Source organism: Pleurodeles waltl, chromosome 6 (assembly GCF_031143425.1).
Source record: "Pleurodeles waltl isolate 20211129_DDA chromosome 6, aPleWal1.hap1.20221129, whole genome shotgun sequence".
Taxonomy (NCBI): Eukaryota; Metazoa; Chordata; class Amphibia; order Caudata; family Salamandridae; genus Pleurodeles; species Pleurodeles waltl.
In genome coordinates, this window is record NC_090445.1 from 1,326,594,304 (window position 1) to 1,326,609,214 (window position 14,911).

The 14,911-nt window shown below is 44.2% G+C and overlaps 1 long non-coding RNA gene across 1 annotated transcript; it reads right to left on the bottom strand.

Moving 5' to 3' along the window:
- Nucleotides 1-11,639: 11,639 nt before the first annotated feature.
- Nucleotides 11,640-14,246, bottom strand: LOC138302133 (uncharacterized). The gene is made up of 3 exons (XR_011205298.1): nucleotides 14,209-14,246; nucleotides 12,252-12,282; nucleotides 11,640-12,147 (listed from the first exon to the last, which is right to left on the bottom strand). It is a non-coding gene; the product is annotated as an uncharacterized lncRNA (long non-coding RNA).
- Between the last annotated feature and the right edge of the window lie 665 nt (nucleotides 14,247-14,911).

A 14,911-nucleotide genomic window follows, 5' to 3' on the forward strand; every position in this document is an offset into this window, starting at 1 on the left:
TCGACCACGGCTTCTTTTTCAGCCCTGTCTGAGGAGACGCTTTCTACCCAACCTTAGCTCCGTTCGTCGATCATATTTCACAGCGTTCTCAATTTTATGGCCCATTTAGGCTTGTTTGGTCAGCGTTTTCTTTTCACACACGACACAACAAGCATTCTCTAAATATCCTCGAGCTTACTTGTGTTACGTCCTTCTTCATTCAGCCTCGGCTCCGGAATGAACCACGGTAACGCCCACAGGAGGAGTCTTGTTCCTCTCCCCTGCCAGTTTAACCCTTTCATTTCTGGTTTGCCTGATATATTTTTCTTTTTTGGCTCAATGGAGAGTTCTTCTTCAGAACTCAATATCCCTGAGGACATTAACTCTATTAGGCAGGAAATTAATGCCTTTATTAAATCTTCTGTGCAGCAAGCTGTGACTTGCTCCATTCATAAATTTTCAAAGAATATGGAGTCATCTTTTGCTTCTATAATTTCAAAGACTATATCGGCCCAGTCTGCGGGGGGATGCAGTCAGCGCCTCTCTCCCTCCAAGCAACCTAAAAGACCACATAAACTGGCGCTAAGGACAAGTGAGGTTGCCTCACACATGACAGAGGACACAATTCCTCAAAAGGCTCCCTCCAAGGAGTATAAAAATTCGGATAATGGGCATTCTTCATTGAAACATAAATATAAGTCCAAAAATACCATACCTCCTATAATTCTTTCCTCCATCCCAGATACTGACAATGAATTGCCCGATTTGGATTCTGATGTCAATATTTCTGACAAAGAGGACTCTTTTTCTCTATCTCCTTCTCCCCCAAAAAAGAAGTCCAGACTTTCTTCCCTTGACAATTCCAAACCCCTTGTTCTTATGGACTCTGAGGGTTTTCCTATGTTCGACCCTTGTCATATTTTACACCCCAATTCTACAGAATGGAGCCCAGCAGACCATGTGGCAGATTATGTTTCAGCCAAGCTTTTCTGCCCGCTCGATAAGCAAACCAGGGCCAAACTCAAGTCTGAATGTCCTCGTCCTTCTCTTCCCCACAAATCCTCCATTACTCTCTCTATAGATCAACCCGTATTTACATTTTTCTCCAAGCTGGGTAAGGACCCACGGAAAGGAGTTGACAAGGCATTGTCAACTTGTCAGGACAAGTTACTTGATATTCTCGGCCCTCTAACATGCATATTTGATATGGCCGAAGCGGCCAGAATTGATGGTACTTTCATCAACCCAGAGGAACTTACATTATGGGTTCAACGCTCTTTTTGTGTCCTTGGCAATGCTAATTCGGCACTGGTACATGAGAGAAGAAAAGGTCTATTATTAAAATTGGATCCTAAGTTGGTCAATTTAGCTACTGTTCAGCCACATATCAAGACTGATGGTTCACTATTTGGGGACTCTTTTATAAAAGATCTCAGCAAATATGTGGCCACATTTACTTCATTAGATAAAGCACAGCAATCCCTGAAGAAAATGTTTTCGCAACGTGTTTTTTGCAGGGCTGGCAGAGGACCGAACCGTTTTGCCAGCCGACCCTATGCTAACCAAGGTTCCAGAGGATACCACAATGCATCACAATAGGAATACAGACCTCAGTTCTACCCTCAGTGGACCAGAGGTTTCCGTTCCAGGGGATACAGAAATCCCAGAGTATCGAATCAATCAGGTAAGCCTTTCTTCTGGTTCTATTCCTATAGACGAGCGCCTTCGTTATTTTCTTCCAAATTGGTCAAAAATAATGATGGACCCTTGGGTTTTAAATACTGTTCAAGGTTATATTATGGAGCTTTACTCAATTCCTATTCAAACAAGATTACCTATTCTCCCTCGGTTCTCCCTAGAAGTGTCAGACCTGATTTCTGCAGAGGTGCAATCTCTTCTGCAGAAACAGGCCATTACTCCTTCTCTTCCCGACCTATCAGGTTTTACCAGCTCCATCTTCTTAATCCAAAAGAAAAACAAGAAGATGCGACCTGTCATAAATCTCAAGTTCTTCAACCATTTTGTGGTTTGCCGACACTTCAAAATGGAAACCATTCTTCATCTCAGAGACACGCTCCTCCAAAACGATTGGATGGTTCGACTGGACCTTCAGGATGCTTATTTAGTAGTTCCAAGCATCCAGACTTCAGAAAGTTTCTCCAGTTTCAGTGGTTAAACCGACACTTTCATTTTACTTCTCTACCCTTCGGTCTGTCTTCCGCCCCCTATTGCTTTACCAAGCTCATGAGACCGGTGGTAGCCTTTCTCAGAGCTCAAGGTGTGAGACTTATTATCTACCTGGACGACATTCTCATTATGAGTCAACCTCCTCAAACTCTACTGCCCCATTTATCTCTCACATGTTCCCTTCTTTCAGATCTAGGTTTTATCATCAACAGAGAAAAATAGTTTCTCTCCCCATCCCAAATTATAGAATTCTTAGGCTTTCAAATAAATTTGATTTCAGCCATGCTCCTTCTCCCTTCTGCAAAAATCAAATCCATAAAATCAGAGATTCTTCAGATTCTACGAGGTTCTCTTATTTCCCTCAGATCTCTAGCTCGAATAGTAGGACTCCTTTCTTCCTCTATCCAAGCTATTTTCCCAGGTCCCCTTCACTATGGCACTCTTCAGAGACTCAAGATTCATCACTTAAGGAAAGGCCTTTCATATTCAGACATCATTCCTCTAGACCTAGAGTTTCACACAGAACTTCAATGTGGATAGACCATTTAGACGCCTGGAACTGAAGAGCTATCATTGCATCAGCCCCAGATCTTCTGTTAGAATCAGATGCAAGCCGTTCAGGCTGGTGGGCCCGATGTGGGCCAATCTCGACTGGAGGTTCATGGTCTTTAGAGGAGTCAAAATTGCACATCAACTGTTTAGAGATGCTTGCCGGCTCCTTTGCAATCAGAAGCCTTGCAAAAAACAAAGTTTGTTGTGCTATTCTTCTCAGAATGGACAATGTTTCAGCAGTTCGATATATAAATCACCTCAGGGGCACAAAATCCAAACCTCTGGCGGAACTGGCCAAGAGCTTTTGGGAATTCTGCCTTTCAAACCATATTTGGGTTCATGCAGAGTACCTTCCAGGAAATCTCAACTCCCTCAATTTTTCAGCTGGCACCCGGATCAATTAGCCTTAGCATAAGATGCTTTCTTATAGGATTGGTCAGGTTCTCTCAATTATGCCTTCCCTCCTTTTCTCATGATCAGCAGGGTGCTCGCTCAACTCAAACGAGAACAAGCCTCTGTGATACTTATAGCTCCCTTTTGGCAATCCCAAATTTGGTTTCCAACTCTTTTGGACTATCAATAGACTCTCCTTTCCTTCTTCCCTCATTTCCGAATCTTCTGTTAGATCCAATGCACCGCCCTCATCCTCTCATTCTGAACAATCTTCTCACCCTTTCAGCGTGGCAAATCTCAGGAATTTTCAATCTCTCCCTGTCATTTCGGAGGACGCTTCCCAGTATTTATCACAATCCTGGACTCCAGTTAACAAGAAAGCTTACAAGTCAGCATGGTCTTTATGGCACAGCTGGTGTCTGGGAAAACACATTGATTCCTTTTCAGCAGATGTAATTTTTGTTACAAATTTTTTAGCTGCCAAAGCTAGTAAAGGTAAGGCTTTCCGTACCATTAACTTATACAGATCACCAATTTCCTCCAATCATATCTACGCAAATGGGAAACCAGTGGGAGAACACCCACTTGTCTGTCGTCTTTTAAAGGGAGTAAAATTTTCTAATCTTCCGATGCCTAAATATAGACAATTATGGGACGTCAATATTGTTCTCAGATTTCTTTTTTCATGGCCTGATAATAACATGCTCACTTTAAAAATGCTATCTGCTCAGTTAACAATGCTTTTATGTCTTTTTTCTATCAAACGAATCTCAGATGTCAGAGCTTTAGATATTTCTAATTGTCAATTTACTCACACTGGTGTTTTGTTTGCCATTGTTTGTCGAACCAAAACCAAGTTATCTACTGTTTTTTATCCTTATTTTCCAGGTCATCCCAAACTATGTGTGGCACAATGTTTAAAAGTTTACGAACTGAAGAATGCAGATTTAAGAACAGCCTCTGTTTCTCAACTTCTTATTTCTTTCAGAAAACCCTTTAAACCTGTAACTTCTGCTACTTTAGCTCGTTAGGTTAAATGGATTATGTCCCTGGCGGGCATCGATACTTCCACGTTTGGGGCCCATTCTACCAGAGGAGCTATGGCTTCCAAAGCCTTTTGGGCACGTTCTCGTTTAGAGGATATTCTTAAATCTGCAGACTGGTCAAATGATAATGTATTTAAAGCTTTTTATTGTAAACCTGTTGATACTGTTTCATTCAATGTGATTAATATGCTTTGAACTCACATAATAAGAGCCTCTGGTCTTGTCATAAAATGTAGATTTTCCTAGTCCTTTGACAGAAAGTTTTAATTTTATTAAAGACACGGAGGTGAGTATTATCATTCCTCTTTGGCCTAACTCTTGTTTTTTTTCCTTTGTTCCCCCCCTTTTTCATTAGCCTCAACGACAACCATTCAACCATCATCCTAAGCCATCTTCTTCATCCTGGTGGTCTAATTTCCATTCTGCTTTTTCAGCTACCAGTTTTCGTTTTCCTACAGACCCTGCATTCTGCGATCATCCTCCGTGTTGTAGATTGTTGAACTTTTGTTCTGATTTGTTATCCTTTATTATGGCGATTCTGATTATTTTTGCTATTTTTCCTTTATTTAATTCTGATTGACTTCTCACAAGAAAAGAGGGCTGTTCGCAGTCAAGTGATGTCATAATACCTTACATCTATGCTTATTGGTTCATATGTTATGTACACGTTTTGGTTCCCATTGGCTGTTTTTCCTTTGCCTCATGGGAACTGTAGTTTGTTTCTTGACTGCTGCTTTTTATTAAAGTAAGAAAAGAAACGCATAATACTCGCCTCCGTGTCTTTAATAAAATTAAGACTTTCCGTCAAAGGTCTAGGAAAATCTTCATTTTGCTCCAAAGCTCTAGCCTCTTCCCAATAATAGCTGACAAGGCGATCCCTGTAGTGCACTGACTAGCTCATGACTGATTATTCTCTTATCCTAGCTGATGGGGTTATTTCAAAGCTCGCATTTTATGCAATAAAAACAAAACGCATTGAATGTGTCCGATATCATTTTTCAACAAGACAGCATTTTGAAAACAACATTTTAGTCAAATTCATGAGAAAATGAACTGTTATTAATTAGAGCAGTTAAAATGATAACATTCTACATATTTATCTAATCATTCTTTTCGCGATGCAACCTCGTGTTGTGCATTTGACATGATAAAGAGAACACTTTTCAAGATCTGAGCCAGCTTGGCTGCATTTTACTCATCTCTACTTATTTACAGAGTAAGAAACAACCTTTTAGGGGGTGTGGCCAAGATGGCGACTGCACTGGATGTTTGAATCCGGAGCTTCTTGTGAGCCCTGCATTTATCCTACCCTAATTGCAACATCCACCCCATAACAGCTCACCTTTAACAGCATGACGCCGCGGCACCCCCAACAGCCCCCAGTACTAAAGACATGCTGCTGATGGCTTCTCATGAGCAGACACAGACAAGAGGGCTGAGCGGTGGGCAGCCTGCAGCGCGGAGGCGATCAGCCTGTGCCGGCCTGTGGCTGTCTCTCGCCCGCGCTTCCTTATATGGGGAGCTGGTGCAGTTGCGCGCCCTTGAAGTGAGCGCTAAAAATCATCCCTGCTGCCGGGATCAAGGTGCAGCCTGCCAGTGGCAAGTGAGACCGGATGCGGCGACCCTGCGGGGCATGTAACGGAATGAAGGCACTGCAGTACCATTGGGACCGGCCGGTTCCAGCTCTCCCCTTTCTATTCCATGTGTTTTAAAATTTATTTTGGGCTGCTCTTCGGTGAGAGTGGCCCGCGGTAGCTGTACGGGGCTGGCCCAGCCAGATTTGAAAAGGCGACAGGAGATGTGAGCAAGGAGTCATAGCTGCACCAGCTGCTGGCCACACCGTGCCCTAGCAGGCTTCCAGGCATCTGAAACCACAGCTGAGAGACTGCATTTGGACAATAGGTATGCCTGCCCAACCCCCTTGGGAGATAATACTGTGTTTGGCACTATTGGGTCTTTGCAGAGCCACATATTGAGCCTACATATGACACAGTGGAGCTCCCTATTCATGCTGCTGTGGGCCTAGCAGGAGTCGACGGCCCAGCCCCCTCCTTACAAACTGGTGCCTCGTACTGACTTACTGTGCAGGGATGCCCTCCATTGTGCCACAAAGGCCTCATGTGTAAGGAGTGTCAGAGAAGCACGCATTGGCGGGAGGCAATCATTCATGTTCATTAGAAAGACGTAGAATAGCATTTCACAACTTTCTGCCCCATGTGACTCAATGTGATTGGCGCTGACACATTACAAATAATGCACAGGGCAAGCAGCTCAGCCCTGACAACCCCATCCTAAAGTCATTCAGAGGGCCTAGGTCTCCTCCATGTGTGCAGCACCTAGCAGTTGTGGTCGCCATCTGGCCTCCCCACACTGCTCGACAGCCCCGAACATGATGGGGAAAACAAGATCCCTCAAGTCTTTGGCTGCAGGTGTGAATAATGTGCCGAACCCCTATAGTCCTCTGGATGGAACCTTCAATAGCCTTCATCAGCTTGAGGTAACTCTTCAAACACATTCGATACAATTTGACAAAGTCATACAGGCTATCTTGGACACAAAATTCTACCTTGAGACTCAGATCGACACAATTTCCTTGGAAGTTCATCTCCTGCAAGATGATCATCGCAAACTGATGGACCGGGTTGAGGACGGGGAATCCACTATCACAACAGTGTGTGCTACTATGCAGCATTCACAAGACTGCCTGAAACAGGTTGAAGCCGTGATTGACCCGCAGAGCAGAAGACGCAGAAGGGCACTCCAGGCGCAACAATGACCACTTTCAAGGCTTTCTGGAACATGCTGAGGGACCTAGCATGGAATTATTTCTTGAAAACTGGGTTACTGAGATGGTACTAGAAATCAAGGTACCTAAGTTCTTTTACATTGAGCGAGTACACAGTACTCCGGGGCAATGTTCCCTCTAATTTTTTTCCACTGTGTGCGGCAGTGTGAGGTCTCTGTGCGCTACAGCCATGGAAACGTGCACCAAGAAACTGACCATTCACGCGAGCGCAGTGCATAACTACCAAGATCTTTGGCATTAGCCTTTCCTTACCACTAAAGCGAAAAAGGGATATTTTTATAAACATTGCTCCATGCAATAGAGCTTTAAGGCAGTTTTGTGACCTGGTTGCACACCCCAAGGACATGACCTGTTAAGTACCACCAACACCCCAGTTAGAGAAAACAGAAATCAGGAGGTTGAACCATTATCAAACTTTAATGAATACTCTCAGAGTGCTGCAGAGGGCCCTGCACATCAAATACAGCCAGTTGTACAATTAGTTAACATTTACAATTTGATGAACACACTGCTGATAAATGCCATGATGCCCCTGCCAAGATACAGGCTGAGAAATGTTCCTACCCCACCCACACATGGACTGTAGGAGGAGCCGCATTAGAGTTTAGACAAGTCAGGTGCCAACATTAGTGGATGAGTGACGTTTGTTTTTCTCACCGGTCCTTGCCATTCTTCTAGTGCTGACAAACTTGGTCTAAGTCAACTTTCCCATTTGAGAGGTAAGCCTTTATCCTCATAAGTATATCTAGGTGACTCTCCTCTAGTCTGTTTCTTAATTTGGACTTGATTGAGTTCATGAGGCTGAATCCTCGTTCACAGTCTGCACTTGAAGACTGGAAAGTTGAATAGATCTAGGGGAGGATGGCTTGATGGGTACAGGGCTCGGGAATTGGAAAAGGGCGGGAGTAGAGACGGTAGGTGACTTATTCCGGGATGGGGTGTTGAGGCCCTTTACTGATCTAGTGAATGATAGAGGAATCCATCCGGGACAATTCCTTTTGTACCAAAAGTTGACATAATCTACGGGAACACTGGGAAACAGTGACTGCAGAGCCTACCACCCATCAGATTTTACACCTCATTCTAACATTGGGGGATGATGCACACCGCATCACAAGACTGTATCGAGCCCTACAGGAAGGAGCCCTTGACCCAATGCAATCCTTACGGGAGAGATGGGAGAGATCCTTGGAAAAAGAAATAACAGACTCAGAGTGGAGTAGAGTGATAGCGTACCCAAAGGAAGTATCGAGAAACACGAGACTGAGATATACTCAATATAATTACACGGACAGGAAGTACCTCACCCCACACCGATTATCCTTAATGTACGGGGAGTCCCCAGGGCATGCCCCAGGTGCAGTGATGTGAACGCAGACTTCGACCACATCGTGTGGAGCTGCCCGGACCTGCGTCAGGGCTGGGGCAGTGTGATGGCGGACCTCTCTAGACTGCTTGAAAGGGATTTGGCCCTATATCCCAGTGTGTGCCTATTGGGTCTTGGAACCGGACTCCCACGTGGGAAGGTGAGGGGTCGTTTTCTGAACCTTGCTCTGGTTTTATACCGGAGACTGATCACCTTGGGGTGGAAATCCCCCAGATGCCCATCACTGACGGAATGGAGACGGGAAATACAGAAGTGGGCCAGAGCAGAACTCCAGATACTGAAGAGAGAGGAGAAGCGTGGACTCCGCCAGACCCCCATAGCTCCAGAATGGGAGGAGATACTGACAAAGTGGGAAGGGATGCTGAGGGGTTCGGACACAACCACAGAGGGACTGACATAAAAATACAAAATAAAGGTACAAGATGGAGGTCGGCAGTGACACAACTCCTGGTGTAGGGAAGGATAAATCCAGGGTTTGGAACCTAGAAGACACTAGTAGGGAAACGAAGACAGACATGGAATGCAAGGCCAAGGGCACAGAAATGATCGAATGGGGTTAGAGGGAACGGGCATTATTTGAGGGAGTTACCGTTTTGGGATTAAAATAGGGATGGATAACATGAAAAGTGCCAACCCTGCTCCAGGGTAACGGAGAAGAGGTTGACTTCAGACAATGGAACCACCTGCCCACACAAGTTCCATTGCACCATTAACCTGTTTAATTTTAGTTAAAGACTGTTTTAGATGTACAGCAATCAAATCGATGGCATAGCTCTCATGTGGTGCACAGGCAAATGTACAAGGCTTCACAATTAGATCATAAGCAATTCAAATTGATGTAAAGGTAAAAGAAAGTACGTGATATTTGACCACCCTGAGCTGCATGGGGAACCTCAACTGCCACACCAAATCATTCTGTATTTGTATAACAGCAAATTGTTAATCAAAATATAAAAAATAAAATAAAAAAAAGCCTGGGAAGTTGCACAGACATCAACAAGCTGAGGTAAAACATTATACTGTGCAGCATTCCGCAGAGTGAAATTCACTATGTCTTGAAAAGTCCAAAACAATCCGTTTTTTATATGCGCTGCCACCACATATTTATAATCTCTGTACTGCTGAACAACATAATCAGGGGTGTCACAATCACCCAGGACCTAGACCTTCTTATACTTTTCAACAAGTGTTTGTACATTCTCAGTCCCAAAATCAAACTGTGATTGTGTTGTTACTGTATGGAAATCAGAGATTGTCCATTCCTTCAATTCATCTTCTGGGAACCTTCTTTCCATGTGCTCACAAAGAAGTTTAATGAAAGATAACATCGGCTCACTATCACACTCTCGGTCCTCTCTGCACAAAGCCATCAGATCTCTTACTGTGTTGCTCCAAAAGACAATGTCGCCCAAGTACTGTACCTTTATTTGGGTAATTTTTGCTCTTGCATACTGTACATCTTCAACGGTGGTCAAAGAGCTTTTCTGAAACAACTTGCACAAAGATGCAAGTTTACCCAGAATGTCATTTAGTGCTGCCAAGGAAATGTGGTAGTTTGAGTGAAATCGTTTTTTGTAGCAATATTTAGCAATTGGGTCATTCTCCTCAACTCTTTCATGATCAAGGTGTTTTAGAGCAACCTCATAATTACGCAACAGTGCACCAACAGCAAAATGCCTTGAAAGCTACTGCAGCTCATTGAGTGGCCGAAAGGAGACCACTTCACATTCAGTGACCAAAGCAATTTCATCCAGCTTGGACTTCCTTAAAGGTGAGCGGGAGAACACAGTGTAGACAGTCCTCAGTAATGTTTCCATTTCCCTGATCATCTGCACTTTTTTCCAGGCATCATCAACTCCCAAATCTTCTCTGTGTGCAACACAGTGCTGCTCAACTAGATGGGTAATGGATTGTTTGAGGCGGGTAGCAACACCATTGTTCTTTCCCAGCATCACTGATGCACCATCTGATGTGAACATGACCATTTTCATAAGATCCAGTTTATTGGCAGTGTAGAAGTCTTTTGCAACTATAGTGATAGCCTCCGCATTGCATGCACTCAGAGTTACAATTCCCCCAAACACTGTTTTGTGCTCTGTTGATGTTACAGTTCGGAACTTGAAGTAGAGGATGAGCATTTTTTTAACTGAAATATCTGTGCTCTCATCAATTATCAATGTGTGATACCGAGCACTGCGAAGTTCTGCCATTAAGTCAGACCGTATCACGCTGTTGATGTCCTCCAAAAACTCGATGGCATAGTTCTTGTTCTTCCAGTTGTCTGGTATCTTCACATACAATGCAACGTGGTCATGGATGTCTTGAACAGATAACATTGACGTGTTCATTTTGACTGCTAGCAACACATTGTTGATGAGAATCTTTATCTCCTCAGGCAGGGATCTTTGCCGTTCAACCACTTCTAGTCTGTTTGCTCTGTCACTGGCAGTTTCCATTAGCATGGTGCGCACTCCAAAACCCAGCCTGGCAGCAGCACTTTTATTTCTCAGTGTCACCAAAGCAGATTCATGAACTTTGCTGCATAAATGGCATTTCAAGTAGTCCAGCTTCCAGCCGTCACTCCATTTCTTCCCAGTAGAAAAGTCCCCTGCGATCTTTGCTTCTGCACATGCTTTGCAAATCAGGCCTACTTCTGGACTGTATAGAAATAGCTCTCCCATTTGTACGTGAACCTTGCTCAAGGACTTCTGTGCCTCAGTCTCCACAATTTCTTTCAGCCTTTCTTCTTTGAACACAAGACATCATTTCTTCCTTCGTGGTGAAGCACTGCTCTCTGCACAAGTCACAGCTTTGCGCTTGAACATTTTGGTGGCAATCAGTCTGAGCCTATTGTGCTGCAAAGCCTTAAAAAAAAAAAGAGGGACATTATTTAAAGTGAGAAACATTATTTAAAGTTGGTTTTTATGCTATTGAATGCAATCTACCAGACAACGTCGAAAATGTAGCAACTAATTACCTGGGCCTTTCTGTTTGATCTTACACCTGCCTGTAGATGTAACACTGTCTAAGATGTCTGCAACAGAAGAAAATAAATGGTTACAGCACATGCTTGTGTTTCAGATGTACTACAAGGAAAAACTACTAAATAATTACCTGGTCTTTCTGCTTGTAGTCACGTCTGCCTTTTCTAACCAATGTTAGCACTGTCTAAGAAGCCTGCTAAAGAACAAAAAAAAGGGTTGAAGACTGTTGTCATTGTATAATGTACTAGGTGCATCACAAGTGAAATCTGCCAAAGAATTACCTTGTCTTTCTAATTCTACTCACATGCGCCTTTTTGTAATATATGAGTAGTGCTGTCGGAGATGCCTGCAATAGAAGGAAAGGTGGGTAAAGTGGTTAAAGTAGGTTGTCATATTCCACTGCACTAGGTGCACCACAACGAAAATCTGCTACATTATTACCTTGTCTTTCTGCTTCTACTCACGTGTGCCTGTTCAAATTTGTGTAGCAGGGTCTAAGATGCCTGTACACCAGGAAAAAATGATTAAAGCACCTGAACGTTTCAATATCTTAGTTGCACCATAAGGAAAAATCTAGCAAATAATAACATGCTCTTTCTGCTGCTACTCTGGTCTGCCCGTCCTCGTCTATGAACAGTACTGTCTGAGATGCCTGCTGCAAAAGAAAAGATGGTTATCAGTTGGTTACAGCATGTTGTCATATTATAATGTGCCAGGTGACCCAGTTGGGGTACCTACCAAATAATTACCTGGTCCATATGCTTCTACACATGCCGGTCCATTCAAATCTATAACTTGCTCGTTCCGACAAACCTGTAATAGAAGCAAAAGGTGTGGATCATGAACATGATTTATGTAGAGACCCTCAATCCCACCTGGAACGTCTACAGAATTACCTGGTCTTCCTTGGTACTCACCCCTGACCGTTCAAATCCAAATGATGACTGGCTGTAATTGGAAAGAAGATATTTAGCATAGGTTATGGAAGTTACAAAAACATTATGCATGACAGTTCCAGAGCAATTGTGTAGTTACCTGGGCTTTCGGTATGTATGAACTCTGGTTTCATATTATCATCAGTTTGGAAACCTACATCATGCGTTAGACCTTCGATGATGCAGCCTTTACAGGCCTCACGTTATCAGCCTGCCCACTCGCCATGACTAATCGGATTTTATAAGCACTTTTAGACCTACTAACCCGTTCTGGCCAGCTGGCAAAAAATAGTGTTCTGCTCATTCAGACAGTGAATGAGCAGTGAAGGTGCCTTTAAATCTTGTTTTTGTCTTGTATGCATGGTGCAAGGTGCTTTGCATTATTTTTTGCCCGAGAATGCCTACCTTTCGTCTCATTGATGCAAGGTTTTTTTCTGCAACCAAAAATGACGCTAACTCCAAAACGTTGGCACTAGATGAGTCTTGCGCCAAAGTATAAACATGGAGTTAAGTTTGCGGCAAAAAAGGAAGCTAATTCAGCGCAAACAGAGTCCTGCCTTTTACCTACACAGCACCCTAGCCTACAGGATACCTAGGGCTTACCTTAGGGGTGACATGTGTAGAAAAAGGGGAGTTTAAATGTTTCCAGTACGTTTAAATGCCAAGTCGAAGTAGCAGTAAAACTGCACACACAGGCCTTGCAGTGGCAGGCCTGAGACCTGGTTAAGGGGATACTTATGAGGGTGACCCCATCGGTGCTGCAGTCCCACTGGTAGCATTTAATTTACAGACCCTGTGTATATGATATACAACTCTACAAGGGATGTACAAGTAAATAAATATGCTAATTAAGTATGAGCAAATTTAACCATGTTTTAGGGAGATAGCACAAGCCAGTGGTGTAGCATTAGCCCCACAGCATCTGTAGTGCAGGGGGGGGGCAAGCTTCAAGACCCCCCTTTAGCACAGCCAGCACTGAGGGTGGGAAGAGGGAGGAGGAGCCTCCATGTACTCTGCAAGGGGACCCCTCAAGTTTTGTAACGCCACTGGTACAAGCTGATGAAAATCGCTAGCATAAAATTAATGTTTCTTCATCAGAACTGTGCTTCAGTGTATGATATTATGTTAAACTCAGGGCACTCTTCACTTGATTCAGCACTCTGTAGGAACTATCAAAATATTATTTGATGTTGATGGTTTATGTGTGTTGTGTACTGCTTTGAATTTCAGCACTCCATTTTTACTACAAACCATATCGGTAAAGGAAACAGATACTGAAATATGATGTGTTTTTTCATATTGCGTCCTAAAAAGTATACATTGATAAATCTGTTGGGATTTTACCTGATTCTAAGACCTCTGCCACCTTGCCCCTCCCCCCGAGTAAATAGCCACTCAAACCTAAATTGCAATAACTTGTGATTCATTTATTGCTAAATGTTTTCACTATTTATGATGCCTGCTGCAAAAGGCATAGTAGATTGTGAATGTTTCCAATATGTTCCAAAACAGGAATGTTGCATCCCTTTGCAGTTACTCAGTCAGGTTAGATAATGTTGTTCGACAGTCTGCACTAAATAGTAGGCATTATCTTCTTTTCCACTGCTTCCGGGATGGGGCTGCCGGTGGATGATCTGTACTGGGCTCCAGCCCGTCAGTGAGCTGAAGGGGAGGGTCCGAGCGAGGGACACGGAGACTCACAGACAGGCACATTCACACGCTAGAAACAGGAGCCCAGGCTTTCCAGCAGCAGACCAGCGGGCGAGCCCTCTCCCTCCCCAGGGACCAGACCAGGAGCCGTGAACATGGAGACGCCCAGCCGGCTCCCCTTCCTCACCCAGATGGAAAATGACAAAGGTAGGAAATAGGCTCCCATTGAAAGCTTAGTGGGTTTAGGCAGCAGATCTAGAGAGCTACCACACTCACCTCATAAACATACCTTTCTCCCGAGAACTGCCTGGTGCCACCTTGTCCTGCTCTGCCGCAAAGAGAGTGATCTGTTTTCGCACTGTTCATGTTCAACGCAGCAGTGACGTACAGTTTCACTCTCTCGCGTGATGCAGGCAGTGACGTGGCAGAAAAGTGTGCGCTTGGCAAAGAGGCCTGCACGGTGGGGGAAGACCTTACAGGGAACATTGCTCCGGGGCGAACCGTGGCTGTCTCTCGCCCATGCTGGTGCAGTTGCGTGCCCTTTATGCGAGCACTGAAAATTCTCCCTGCTGTCGGCGGACTGCACCGAGACCAATGTGCAGCCTGCCGGTGGCAACTGGGCCCGGACGCGGTGACCCTGCGGGGCACATCACGGAAGGGAGGCGCAGCGTTGTCACTGGGGGCGCCCTTTCTTTTCCATTTCTTTTTTTTACTTGGGCTACCTTTTGGGGAGAGTGGCCAGCAGTAGATGTACTGGGCTGGCCTAGCCAGATTTGACCACTCCACACTCCGAGGTGACCAAGTATAGCCCAGTTACTCAATTAACGGGACCAAGACCTTCTTCTACAAAGGTTCAGAACCAAAGGTCTCTGGCACTATGAAAACTGTACGATCACAGCTTATCCTGACTTCACTATGGCAGTACAACACTAGGTAAATTTAAAGTATGCCCTGCTGGTTCCAGCAAAGCCCCGGGTGGGCTTTCTTCCTTC